At 41.4% G+C, this 14,799-nt stretch overlaps 1 protein-coding gene across 3 annotated transcripts in view; it reads left to right on the top strand.

The window, feature by feature from the left end:
• Positions 1-1,644: 1,644 nt before the first annotated feature.
• rassf7a (Ras association domain family member 7a) overlaps positions 1,645-14,799 on the top strand; it is a 32,764-nt gene continuing 19,609 nt past the window's right edge. Inside the window, exons 1-2 of one of the 3 annotated variants that reach the window (XM_053319673.1) lie at positions 1,645-1,723; positions 6,268-6,397. The gene's annotated coding sequence lies outside the window, so the exon portion shown is untranslated. Of the gene's footprint in view, positions 1,724-6,267; positions 6,398-13,449; positions 13,828-14,799 lie in introns of those variants that run through there. The other 2 variants (XM_053319674.1, XM_053319672.1) reach the window with 2 other exon arrangements.

Raw genomic sequence — 14,799 nt, 5'->3', positions numbered from 1 at the left:
TCTCTGAATTGAGTCCAATTTTCTTTTTGCTAAGAAAATACAGCTTGTGTATGCAGGTATAAACATTTTCTTGTGTTAATAATATACAGTACCTGACATACCAAGCTCACCTTTCACATTGTCAAGCCCCTCAGCACCATACAATTTAATGACATTTTGTGTTTTAGTGATCTACTGCACATTGTATGGATAGGTGATATCAGCAAGATAAAAAAGATGGAGTAACTATATCAGCAATGATTCCTCAAGACAGTCCTCTGACTCATTGTTTTGCAATCCTGAATTGATACACCGGAGCTAATACTTACATTTCTGCTCATTCTGTGCCAAGGTCATGTTTTCAGTAACTAGGAGCAACAAGAGGCACCAGGGATTACCTGTAGCCAAACAGGAAGAGAAGAAATGTTGTGAGACTGGGATAGAAACCTGTTTTCTGGCCTACTAATTTTGCATGCATCAATTTTACAGTGTCTTGGCATGCTTCTAAGGGCTTAATAATGTGCTTAATAATCTGTTCCAACAGAACAAAGCAACTAGCAGCTGTTGTAGTTTTCTGCTCAGTGATTCCTTTTCAGATGTCTCTTCTCCAGGATGTCTCATGGTAGAGCAGTAAATTTATTTGTGTGATGAATACAAACTTTGCACACATTGGTAAACCACATGCCACTGCATGAACATGATTCAGTAGTCAAGGAAATGTTTGGCCCAGAAAGATGAAAGTGAAACACTTGAGGCAGTATCAATTGAGAATAGTAAATGTATCTAGGCAAAGCATCTAAATAGTATATATTGCTGACATTTTATCATCGACTTGTTTTGGCCAACAAATCTTATGAGTTACCACATAGATGCTTTCTCCCGCTTATGATTCACGCACAACATAAACTTTTATTATTTCATGTGGTGAAAAGGTTATTACAGAAGTGATTATGACCCTGCATTTCCAGAACCTCATCTCCATCACTGTGCTGAAACACATGTTCAAACACATTATACATTATGCAGGGAACATTTTCTGCATCAGTGCAACATGTTGCCAGAAATAAATATCTGTGGTATCTAAGAATGATGGCCTCAGTGTCAGATAAAATCTGTTTTAGTCTGGAGACTGCAAGAAGATTACATTTCAATGAGTAGCCCATTTAAATCGTGATTTTAACAGTGTAGCCAAGTGTAAACTATCTGCTTCAACTACAGGTTAACTGTGATATGGAAACTTTACTCCTCTCATAGTTCAGGATCAGATCCAACATGCTGAGTGTGGAGGACTTCTGAAAGGCATGTGTTGATACAGGTTAAAGAGCATTTAATTATAGTAGGTAAGGACCTAATTCCCAAATCACCACCCCCCAAAATGTTAGTGTATGCTGTTGCCATGAAATTAGCTACAATCCCAGCATTTCCTCAAAAACAACACTACAGTATTTTAATTAGTTACATTACTTCCATTAAGCAATTGAAATAGTTACATTACTTGATACATTTTAAATAGGGTAAGTAAGTAATCTGTAACTTTAATTTCCAAATTAACCCTCCCAACCCTGCTTATTGTTCATATTCAGTTTTAATTCGAATTTAATCTCCTCTAAAACATTTTGGAAAATGTTGACCGGAAGCGTTACTGTTTCTACTTCCTTGGATGGCTGACATTAGCGGACTCTTGACGACAGAAATTAGAAGCACTTGACTGTCCGTCGTGTGAAGCCCGACCGCAACATCACTTGTAAGTAGTTTTCAGCATGTGTTTTATCTTCTAGCAGTCTATCATGAAATGAAAATGTGTTTTGAACATACGGTCGGGATGCGACAGCTCTGTCCGCTGCACCTGCACACTAATGATAACAGGCTGACGATAAACTGCGACACCAAACTTTTTCACTCAGTCTCTTTTCTTGAAATTTGGAGTCAGATTGAAAAAGTTGCTGTTTGTGAGTTAACTTGTCTCGGGTAGGTGTAACACTAGTGGTCTAATAATGCGAATATTGCCAAATGGTAACCGTTAGTTGACTGAATTAGCAAAGTCTGCTCAAAATTGAATGAACGTCGTCATGGATTCAGCCGAAACTTAACTAGGTGAACGACTCATTTTTACAGACACTAATAATAAGCTAGCGTTAAATGAAAATGCTAATTATCATATTGTAATGTCAACAAACGACACAAATAGTTACCATAGTTACCATTGGCACTTCAAAAGACCCTAAACTCATAAGATTTTTACTTTCACATGTTTTATTGCAGAAAATGTATGAAACTCATAAACACAATAGTCATACACTGTTATTGTTTTGCTTATGGGTGGATTTATATTGAACATAAACTTCTTCCTTTTTTGCTTGGGAACCCCTTGGAACCCTTTCAAGGACCCCAAGGTCTGGTGCTACCTGTTAAATATGTCTGCACAGAGATTGGTATTTTTGTACAGTATCAACTTCTTTCTTTCTCTCTTCCTCTGGTCCACTCAAGTAATCATAAAGCAAGTCAGTCATGTCATAAAATCCAAAGTTAAAGTTGAGATATTTAGTTTTACTCATGTTTCAATACATCCAGTCCAATTTGTACAATACACCTAAATAGTTTTTTCACAGTACGATTATTGATCAACTGATTGATTAACAGTAAAGGGACATATTATTTATGGACAGATTTGATTTAAATGTTATCTATCCTTACCTGTCTGTCTGCCTAGTTGTCTTTTGTTTAGTTTTAGGTCATATCCCTGCCTGCTCTTGTTTGTCCCTGTATGTCTATTATTCATCTATTGTTTGTACTTCTACTTCTCTGTTGTTTTGTACCTCTTTATTGTCACTTCCTTGTTTTTTTTGTTTTTAGTACAATGCTGTCTTCTTCCGTTTTTTTCACCTTTCCCACTTCACTGATTGACAAACAAATGAGTAGCTCAACTATGTAAATGGTTGTTGTGGCTTCACTCGCCTCATTTCATACATATTTTATTTTGGTTTTGAAAAGTGGCAGCTTTAATGTTTTTGCAGTCAGTGTGTGTGGTCTTCCTTGACAAATGAGTTTGTTTAATCCTTGACAGCTTCTATCAGATAATATTTGTATCAGGAACTGATTGAGATTAAGACTGAGATAAGATGCTATTCTGCAGTATTTATTTATTTTGTTTAAATTCAGCACCATCTCCCCCAGTCCATTTAAACTCATCATTAATGCAACACTCCTGATGATAGATTATATTTATGTATTCAAATTCATTTTGATTTAGCGTATGTTTATCTTGAAGTATTTTCTTAGCATATCATAGTCATGGTGCTGGAGTAAAATGAGTGGGACAAAAAGTTGAATGTAAAGTAGTAACGTATTAAATAGCTTAACCTTTGTCTCCCCTCTATACTATGAGATCCCTGTGTGGTGACTCATCTGGCCAGCTGCTTGACACAAGAGAACACAAAGGCTCGTCAACCAGCTGAGAATCACACTCACCCACACCAAAACACCCACTCACAAACACACAATCTTCATCTTACACACACTAAGTCACTACCATACCATCCTTTTCTTACTCCTTATGCTATTGTATGGACTCACAGGAACACTGGGGTAGTTCAGATCCATCACAGATCAAGCTGAGAGAGTCGGTTACTTACATTGAGCCCTTATTACAGTTGTTAAAACACATCTACTACAGTACATTGTTATCTTCTGGCACTATTACCAAGTATTGAACCACATATTTCATTTATAGTATACTTTTAAAATGTAAATAAAGTTCCACAGGCTCTGTTTGGATTGTACATATGACTTAGGTATTAAAGTGAAGTGCAGTTTAGTTGAATGAAGCGGAACACTTTTGTTTACTGTAACTCATTGTTCTGAAAAAACTTGTAAAGCAGGATGCTTTTGGTGTCATTTTATGTTCAGTCTCAACCTGCACGTTGCATGATCCATCTGCAAAAATATCCAGAGAATCTGCTGTAAGCCCGGAGCCACACTATGTCTTTATCTGTTGACAAGCAGATACAGGATTGCTAATCCCCAGGTAGTCCTCTCCGTTACCTTTTTAAAAAAGAAATCAATGGCGGAGGCTTAGTCTTGTCATTGCTGTCCATGTGTTGGATACGGCTGGCTTTGTCACCTTCCCTTGCTGTAGCTCATCAGCTATCCTGTCACATTCACACCGTAGAGAGGTAATTGGGCCCTTTTCACTTGGTAAATGCTTGTCTGAGAATGAGGCCTGCCTGCCACAGCTGAAGTAGGGTAATTTACCAGTGCTGAGGCGATGCATTACAAGGCAGATGATTGTGTTCAAGTGTACAGTACATTGCTGAGAAAGTGATAGATGTGTGATTTCAGTCTGAGTAATAACCTGCCACCTAACACTAGTAGACTGTATTGTCTCACTGGTTTGCCTGGAATTTGCTTTGGAAAGCCTTGCTGTAATTTAGTTTACTCCTCTGGGTAGATGCCAGAGTCAGTGCATCGTGATAACATTATACAATACAGCATTCATAGGGAGGTTGATTTTAACTAGTCCAGCAGACTAAAGTTAAGACAGAAATAAGTGCCAACACCACTGCTATAAACTGTAATAAAAGCAACATTGAGACTTTGATGTAAATAATAGTTCCCCACACACAAAGCTATCTAAAATCAATTGTGGGGCTTGTTTAGGATAAAGGGTTAAATAACTGAATGAATATAGAACAAGGAGCCATGGGCTATTGTTTTGCTGTGAGATAATACTAATCTGCAGAGTAGTGGATCTCAAACTTGAGTGGGACCAGCCCAAGGGTCATAGCATGATTTTAGGGGTGGCAAAATGAATATGGGATAGGAGAAAATAACTTCCACTGTGCATGCGTATCGTTAAGTCCCTGTTCAGTCCTGTGCTGATATTGAATCAAATGAATCACTCTGAAAAAGGGATGTCTACACCACTGCTTTTTGCAGATGATTAGCTCTGCAGGCTTCTTGACCTCTAGTGCACAGCAGGGTTTGTGTTTGTAGGCAGGCAGGCAACAGTTGGGAATAAGGTCAGCACCTCTAAATCTAAAGCCCACAGTACTGTTGTGTCCCCTTTCAGTTGTTCGAGAGGTACTGCTCCAAATGGAGGCAATGTTTGAGTCCTGTCCTGGGTGTTTTATTGACAGATAGTTGTTGTACCATCCTTAATCGACAGACACTGGAAATGCAGACTGATTCATTACTTTGCCTCGCCCATTTAACAAACATGTTTTTCTTATTGTTGAATTTCAAGATAACTCATTAAAGATTTTATAATCAAGACCATCTGCTGATTGGTTGACGGGAGCAGCCCACTGTGATTACTCGCAGGTTGGCAACCACTGCTGTAAAATGCGTTAGACCACATGAACCAGCATCGTGTGTGTTTTAATATTGCATCAGTCATCAAACAATTATCAAACCACCAATGAGCCTAATTCTTGGGATGCTGACATGCAAATGGTGTAGATTCAAACTCCTGGTGAGTCCGTTGTTGTACTTTATTTGTGCAGCATTCAACCAAATGGACCCAGCCTTCAGCTAGTTTAGGATGCACGGGAAAAAATGTGTCGGTATGGATTTAAGAAACATGTTAATAATAAATAAACTTTATATCTGTACTGTTTGTGTTGTCAGCTGAAAACCTTGCCCCCCGCCCCCCAATAAAAAAAGACATGTGAAAAGCCTAATGTGGAAGTTGATAGATAACCTTTTAGTACAGCAGCTGGATAAAGAGCTGTACCATTAGTGTCACACTGCTGCTCAGCATTGTTCCTTTTAGAAAAGAGAAATAGGCTGAAGCCAACCTGTTGTTATAACGTTGCTATGAAGATGGGACTGTGAGTAAGATAAAGAGGAAACAATTTGTTCCTGTGTTCGTGCTCACAGTCCTAGGATGGATTTGGGCCTGGTGACCTGTTCACTGCCTGTCCCCTCTGTGACTTTGCACAACTTCCCGACAACTATCTACTTTTTTCCTATTCTTGTCTTTCTTTTTCTTTATGTCCTTGTCTTTCTTTTTGTCCTCTTGATCACTCTCAACCCCCTAACACCACACTTTTTTTCTCCTCTCTTCCCTTCTCACTCTATGCGCAGGGAGTGGTGTTTGGGGCAGTCATGTGACTTTTTGTCTGAACACAATTGCCGGTGTTTGCCATTGGACGATTTCTTTGAAAGAGCGTTGGTTTCCAAGGTGACGGGGAATGGCGGCACCACTTCACTTTTCTCTGCAGGCCCCCCCCCTCCCCCCTCTGCATTGCTCTCAGCCTGTCTTTCTGTGTGTCTCTGTCTCTTCCACAGGCTGTGGTGGATCAGGTAGCTAGCGAGCACGACACACACAAACAGTGACAGGGTTGTCTCACTCTTCCTCTTCTCCCTCTTTTCCTTTTTCATCAGGCAGGCAGTCACAGAGACCATTAGAGTGCAGCAGGTGAGTGAAACAGATTAAGTTTTTTTTTAAATCGGAGTTTACAATTTTTTTGTTTCTTTATTAGTTGGACACATGGCTAAATGTGTTTTCAGTTGTGCAAAATGTATATAAAGTAAACAGAAAAGCCAAGACAGCTAATTACACTATGACAACTTAAATTAAAGTCCAGGTTCCTTTTTTTCCGTCAATCACTTGACATGTTTAGCAAAATTCTTGATCAGCACTGCGACAATGTGTTGTTAGACTAAGTGATATCAAACTGATGATGAACCATCAAAAATTGAGCACAGGTATAATGACATACAATCATCACTAACTACCTTTCTGTGTGTCTGTGATAAACACACATACCATACATTTGTAATGGCATGGCATTGAACTCAAATAATCATAGTTGGCTTGACCTTTTAAATGTACAACAGGACAAACTGTATTGAAAACCATGAGGAGATAACAAAGTCAAGTGTCTCTGCTGTAATGAGAGCTGTAGGCCTAGTTCTTTTTTTATGTTCCATGAAAGATTCAACAGCTGCGTGCGCTCTCTGCTACGCTTGGCTCATGGCAGCAAAAACACAGTATGGGTTGTGTGTTGGGAACCAGGCCACTCTGGGTGGATTTTTTGGCATGGTAACCGTCTTGAAGTGGTGCCCTCTCCGCTCTCCTTCTCGGGTTCCACCAACCAGGTGGTCGCTTCTGTGTTTGGTTACTGTGGCAACACTAAAAACAGGGCTCCCTGCTCCTCCCTCAGGTGCACTCTATCTGATGACCTGAAGGATCCTCACTCGCTCACCCACACGCTAGCTGACAGTTGACCCCTCACATAGATGAGGGACACATGAAAGAGGAGTGTGTGAGTAGCTGAAGTGACTGATTTTAGTGAGAATGATGGTTAGATTAGCTGATTTTTGTTGCTTATGTAACCATAGAATGTAAATAATGCAGATTGCACTAAGTGGTCTCCATGTATACTTTTCTTCACTAAGTTTTCTGCCCCTCAGGCTATACTCTTCTAACTTTGTAAACAATCAGGCCATTGACCTCAGACCACCTCAAGCAGGTGAACAGTCTGGAGTCTGGATGAAGCCCATGTGTTATGTCGGGTCACTCAGCAGGGCTTGTTATAACAACCAAGAGCCAAGTTATATTTGAGACTGCAAAGTGGGCCATTAAGCATTTCAAGTCTGTTGCTACCCGTAGGCAAAAAGATTAGATATAAAGCTTCTCAGTCAGGTGATATGAAAATTAAGCCTTTGTTATGGATACGGTTTTGAGGCATTTCAATTGCTTGTCTGAATTGTGTGTTTGGAGAGTCATAGAGTGAGCAGGAAGCTGGGCTGAAGTGGGTGTCATTGATCCAAAGTCTGTTACTGTGCAGCTGATGCAACTAGGAGGAAACCGGTGCTGAGGCCTTGCTGTTGCTTCCAACGGGTTGCCATGATGTCACCGCTGCTGACCCGACAATCCTCACATTCCTGCTGATACGGTTATGCAGACGTGGACGGGAATATGTGGGAGATATGTGGGAGAGATGCACAGACTTGCACACATATGGCCTTTGTCTAAGAGCTGATTAGTAATCTGGCGCGCGCACACACACACACACACACACACACATACACATACAGACATACGTCATTAATTCAGCCTCACACACATGCCCACTCCAGCACACACTCAAACCCTCTACCACCCGATGAAGATGGTGATGACAGTCTCACCAGCCTTGTTAAAATTCAACAAGTATTTAAGTGTCTGTGCTTGAAGTTAAGGTGAATCAGTTCTGCATATTTCCTCTGCTTCAAACTAAAATGTCCGTTGGTATGATTAGAGAGATCTAGCTGCATTATGCACTTGTGTGTGTGTGTGTGTGTGTGTGTGTGTGTTTCCTAGCGGTGCATTTATCCTTAACTGCTCAGTCCAGGATGTTTGATTCTGTACGCTACTACTATCCTCAGTGTGATATGTCCTAAAACTGTGACCCCAAAACTGAAATACATACAGAACCGTGACTGTTGTGTGCTGTTACACCCCTAGTGCTTACAGTGCATGATTCAAGCTACAAAAGATTTTCTTGCTACAACATAGCTACAGCCTTGCTTTGATCCGATAAAACCACAGAAGGAAAGAGATGACAGGCCTGGTGCGGTGAAGGCTTTTAACTGCTGTTGTTCCTGCAGGTGTGTGGATAGTCCTTTCCCCTAGACACTCCGAGCAATAGACCAGTATTGTAAACAATGTTTGGAATAAATGGACAGAAGATTGAGTGTGACATCTTGGTCTTTATGGAGGATCAAAGGATTTTTTTTTTTTACTGTGGACTTGACAAGCAGATATAAGAAAACATTATTAAATAAACACGCTACAGCCTGAGGCGTGTAGAGAAAGGTACAGACAGACCGGGCGTCAGTGAGTGTGTCCGGGGGCCTCTCCCTCGCTCTGTGTGGGGCTTACAAAGCTTTTGTTCACCTCCGACCCCTGACCTGCAACCACCTGATAGCACCCCTGTCCCCAACCCACATTTCCTGTCCATCCAGCCCCCCCACCCCCTCCACTGGCTTTTGTTATTACTGAGATCATCATCAAATAAGCAGTTCACCTCCAACGCAGTCTTATATACCATGTCTTGCTTTGCTGTCTCTTTCTATGTTTGTTTGCTGTGCATTAACCTGGGTTGTAGTCTTTGGGGTTGGCTCCCCTTCTGTCCCGAGGAATCCTCAGCTCAGCTAGGACATGAGGCTTTGGCTGTCCTTTGTTCCCTGGCTCAGTGAGAGCCTCTTTGCATGGGAGAGTGACATGGAAATGAAAAAGATAGTGGAGCTGAGTCTGATTAGCAAAAAGAGAAGGGCAGCGAGTAGACCAATGGGCCCATCATCATTGTCACATCCAACTTTGTGCATAAGTGAAAAGTTGAGGGCCTCACAGTCACACTACAGTCCCATCTTTCCTCCCATACCAATCAGGATGGCAGTAGCCTATTTCCATTTACTGATAGAAACAGCACCAAGCAGCACAGTGTTGGTACAGCTTTATCTCCAGAAACACAGAGACTATATATCTAGAAATGGGATGAAAATGAACCAGTTTAGCTAGAGGGGATGAAGGAAAGAGATGAGAGATTTTAAGGGAGCTGGTTAGCTACTTCTAACAGGACAACTTGAAAGCAGAGGAGGACAATGCTGCAGCTTATGATTCAGGTCCAAATTGATTTCACCTCTAAAAATAGCTTTCCATACAACACCTCAAAAATGCAACACAAGGCTGTGTGAGAGGTAGAAGTGTTCTTTGGTGGTAACTTAGTCCTGAGCCAGCCTGGACTGGTTCTGAGTAAAAAGTGAGAAAAAAGGATGAAGAGAGGGGTGCCCATGTGCCGCCAAAGTCCTGACAACTTGGAAGCTGCTAAAAGCCAACAGAGATTCTCTTATGTGCTCTTAAGTGTCCAAAGAGAAAAATAAGGCCATCTTCTTTCCTAGGAATGTTAGTTTACCAGAAGTGTTGATCAAATTGACCACTTTTTATTTTGGACTCCTCTGTCATCTCTTTGTCCTCTGGTTCACCTTGGCAATGTATTTTCGATACAGCTGCGGTTATTTGTAACAAGATATATAGTGACACGCATTTACTTCCAAAACATTAATCATCTTCTGAGCCAGGTTTCTGGGAAGAAAACAAAAGTCTTTGTCTGTTCTTGGTGGGGGATGTTCTATATTTACGTCACAACAGTGCAATTACCTTCACTGGTAAAAGCCATCTTGTCTGTCATAATGATACACAAGGCATAGCTGCACTACTGGAGCAATACTGTTAGCCTGACCATAATAAGACACCAATGCTATACTTAGGCATGTTTGGCACAAACAGAGCATTACTACCTTGCTTTGCTTGCCATGAGTATGAAAACCGATGTCAACAGAAGTTCAGGATTTCGTAAGTTGTTTTGGCTTCTGAAAATAGAGCTGTTCTCATTTACTTCACTGTCCAGGCTTAAGTCTTTACCGACCTGCTGTCCACCTGTTGAGGGCTGCTTTTAGTGAAAGGCTGAATAAATAGAGAGAGGAGAAGGGGTGGGGGTCTCAACAGGAAAAAAGGGAAGGGGGCGCGAGCCTTAGCCGCAACTTAATGCTATTCATTCCTGGTGCATAATGGCCAACAAAGACACCATCAGCATGTATTCGCCTCTCTGCTACCCTCCACAGAACCTATTGAACTGCTGCCAGGCCCAGCCAGTGTATTTCTCAGTCCCAGAGCCATCTTCTCGTCTCGTTTTAGCTGAGATATAGCTGGCTCACCACTCTTTGGACAGATTTATATCCATCACTTGTTAAGGTATTAACGTAGTAGAAGGTTATGATCTAAAGCAGTCAAAGAGCCAGCTATGCAGACTGCAGAGAATTGAGAGAATTTTCAGCCTTTGTGCGTTGGGGATAAATGGTAAAGAAGTACAAAATGGGAAAGGATTTTTTCTGAAAGTGCAGGTTTTAAAGCCTTTTAGGCCTCCTCTTTGTTTTCTTTCGCTTCTTTGCTGAATGCAGAGGGAGGGTTGGAGGAGGACGACCAAAGGGGGTTGCAAGAATGTTTGAGTCACGCCGAAAAAGAGGGATGATATGTGGGATTTGACAGGGGAGGGTGGGATGAGGGGAGGCACAGCAGTGGGAGGTGCCCTGAGGAATGCCTGGAAGGTGTCAGCGAAGTCTGCGAGGCTTTGGACTGATAATCCTCCACGTCACATTACAATGCCCTCACCCACTGCTCTGATTTCAGCTCTGTTGTGTTTCTGTCTTTAGCCTCACAAACCATTTAACAGGACTCACTGCTTGTTAACCTCTGCGTCATGTGTTAGTTAAAAAAAAAACGATCCCAAATGAACTTGGTGTGGATCTGATGATGGACACCCACATGATCCACTGAAGGGTAATAGTCTGTTAGGGTCCATAAAGTGTACTTACTTCTCTGCTCCTTTTAAAATGTCACTCCTTCTTGGCACCTCAGCCTTTTCTCACCACAGCCCTTAGTACCTTAGCAATGCCTCAGGAGACTCTCTCCCAACTTTCCCCTTTTTATTCTAGAGTGTGGTTTAAGTGATTTGTCAGACAACACAGCTTTTAGATGTGCCAAAAGCTTTGCACTATAGACAGAACAGTGAAACAGTTCACATAAATGTGAACCGGCTCTCCGTGGGCCTGTGTGACTCAGCCTGGCTAAAAGCTATGGCATTCTTCACTGTGGTCTTTTGTCTGCATGATTTAATTCATTGAATTAATGCAATTAATCCAAGACATCTATTTTTAGAACGTCTGCTTTATACAATGTGCACACTAGTTATTAGGTGCTGTGACTGCATGTCCTCATTAGTCTGTTCAGAATACAGTCTGACGTCAGATAAAGGCAAAGTAAAAACAAGGATGACATAGGTATTGTCGATGGCCTGCTGTTGCTAAATTTGCATCTGAGTTCTATAATAAAAATGGTTTTCTGCTAATTTTATGACTATTGTTTGGTTTGATTTTAAACGTTTAAAATGTTTGCCACATAACTTTAAGACATTTTGTTCCCACTGGGAAAATTTGTAAACAAATGAAGGTAACAGGTAACATTCAGACAAATAAAGTAGCATTATTTGTAGAAGAAATTGACCAGAAAGATGTTTTAAAATTTGGGTTGAGATTAGAACCTGACTTAGAGTAGCTCATCACAGCTATATCGGTATCGGTATTGTTGTATATTATGGCCAAGGAGTAGCAAGAAATACTAGTACAGGCCAATATATACTTAAAGTAATTGAGAAATAGTGATATCAGAATTAATCCACCAGATTACACTGACAAGTTTAGATAGACAGACAGACAGACAGACAGACAGACAGACAGACATAGATTTTAAAGCTCAAATGTAAATTTCGGCTTTGGCCTTAAAAATCCAGTGATGGGACTTGGTTGGGCTCTAGTTAAAATGCTTAAAAGGACTGAAAGAAGTTAGTAATTCTGACTATATGTTAAAAACAATAATAAGGTATCATCTTCATTTTGTACACAACATTCTGACTGATGCATTCTTCATTCTTCTTCTTCATTATCTTACAGTACACTTTTCTGTCCCCCTGAAGGTCTATTTTGTTATCAGGTCCAGTGTCAGTGGTGAGTCTTGAATTTCAGGTTTGGGGGAGGGGGGGGGGGGGCAGGTTAATAATGGATCAAATTAAAAATTGAGGGAGATGTGTAGCTAGAGAGAGTCAGAGGTGTTAATAGAAAAACAGGGTGAGGGGACTAATCCACATTCTGCCTGACACATTGTTCACACATGTCCCAGCTCTGTGTTTGTGTGTGTGTGGGAGGGGGCTTTGGACGTAAGGGTTCAAGGATTGCATCATTGTTTGATACATGAATATTGATGCGTGAATATTGAATAATTGAATGTTGAATCTTATTTCTGTAATGGGTCAGGCTTTTGTTTTGTCCACGTTTTGCTCTCTGGACTGGAGTGGCCAGATTTAGGCTGCATTGTGCCCTCATTTTCCCACAGGGCGTTGTCCAACTCAAACACAGACACATGCACACAAACTCTGCCATTGCACCTTGTCTGCCGGACTATGACCTCATTCCAGGAAAAGGAAGCAAAAATCACCTGACGGACTCATTTGTGTAATCAGCTGTTCATGTGACCACAGGCCAGAGGGTGGATGTTCACTGCCTCAGGTTATAGATCATGCAAACAGTGTATGACACATACTGTATGGAAATACACATGCATGCAAAGAGATTCAGGTATATTTGAGCCTGTCTCTAAGTTTTCTTGCCAACAATCCCTTGTGTCATTGGTGGATATAGAATGCAGAGAGAATAAGTGAGAAAACTGATACAGAGAGAGGACGACAAAGCCGAAAACACGCTTTCAACTACCTGAAAAGGGGGAGGTACCTGATCTGTCAGCACAGCAAGAAAGGGCTAGCAGAAAGAGAGAGAGAGAGAGAGAGAGAGAGAGAGCGAGATAGCGAGAGAGAGGAGTGACTGAGAGGGTGTGTTTCTGTGTGGGTGAGAGAGACAGAAGGAGGAGGGGTGGAGACAGACAGAGAGAAAGAGAGAACTCTTCACAGTCTCTCAGATCTTCGCTGTGGTGAGGACACGCAGAAGTGAATTCCTGAGGCATCCAGTGAAGAGAAGGTGGCAAGAGAGAGCAAAAGAGGAGAAGTCGCGTCATCTTTTTAAATTTCCCCGTGACCACGTCTGACTGCCTCTGACCTCCACTGGACTCGCACGCTCCTATCACATAGACACACAGACACACACACAGGCTCACCCACTGCCTCGCACACCATCTGCAGAACTGGCTCTGCTGCTCTGTGAGAAGTAAAGGATTTCCCCAAGTGAGGCATAGAGAATTTAAACCGACAGAGGAAATTAAAGGCACTCGAGAGAAGGAAAAGACCCTCTCAATCTGTGAGTATACGAGCTTCTTCTGAGAGATTGTTTGAATGTGTTCTTCTCTGTTTGAATGTCAGCGTTGGGAAGTTTCTCTGAAGTCAGCCGTTCTGTCACTGGCTTTGCTACAGCCTGTGTTTCAGCATGCTTGTTTGTGAAGTTTAAGAAGCTATTATCATTAATGAGTGTGTATTTTTTTTCTGTATAACAGAGAAACAAAGTGAATCTTGTATTATGTCTTTGGTGGAGCTGAGCTGTGTCTTTACATGTACCTGTTGACACAAGACCCGCCACCCAAGTGTTGCTGTATGAAAGCAAAGGACTCAAACCTGTTTGAGTGAAACTTCACTCTTTGTGCACTCATGTGTTTTTTTTGTTTTGTTTTTTTTTAACTACTTTGTGTGTTTTTTTTTTTGAGTACTCCCTGCGTGAGTCAGAGCTGGCCTCTGTGCACATGTTTCTTTGAGCAAACATTTACTGTTAGAACTACAAGACAAGTTAGAGTACCTCACAGGTCTCCGTCACCCAGGCTGCTCCTTTTATCGCTGTTGAATTAAAGATTAATTTATGGAGGGCACGGGCAGAGTACAGTTTACTCGCCACTTGTTCCTGCTGCATTTAACTGTTAACATGCTACGCATCTCAAACGCAGACATAGTGCAAGTCTAATGCATCGAACCACTCTGAGCCTATTTAAACATTGACTCATCATTATGCATGGTGAGCGTCTCATTTAACATTTCTCAGCATGGTATATGTCAGATAGAGGAACTCGGAACTCATTAGCAAGCTGTATTTGTTATCCAATCAGGGCTATCGATTAGATACCCCCCACCACACCACCCCTTCGGGAGGTGATTATTTTTTTCCTGACTGACTGTTGGAGTTGCACCGATATACCTCATGTGTTATCTCTGTTTACATGTTTCACAGAGTGAACTTGGGTCCAGAGAGATAACGTCAGCATAGTAGATGGTTGTAGGAGAAGGA

This window comes from Scomber japonicus, chromosome 5 (assembly GCF_027409825.1).
Source record: "Scomber japonicus isolate fScoJap1 chromosome 5, fScoJap1.pri, whole genome shotgun sequence".
Taxonomy (NCBI): domain Eukaryota; kingdom Metazoa; phylum Chordata; class Actinopteri; order Scombriformes; family Scombridae; genus Scomber; species Scomber japonicus.
This window is presented reverse-complemented; position numbering and strand designations above follow the sequence as displayed.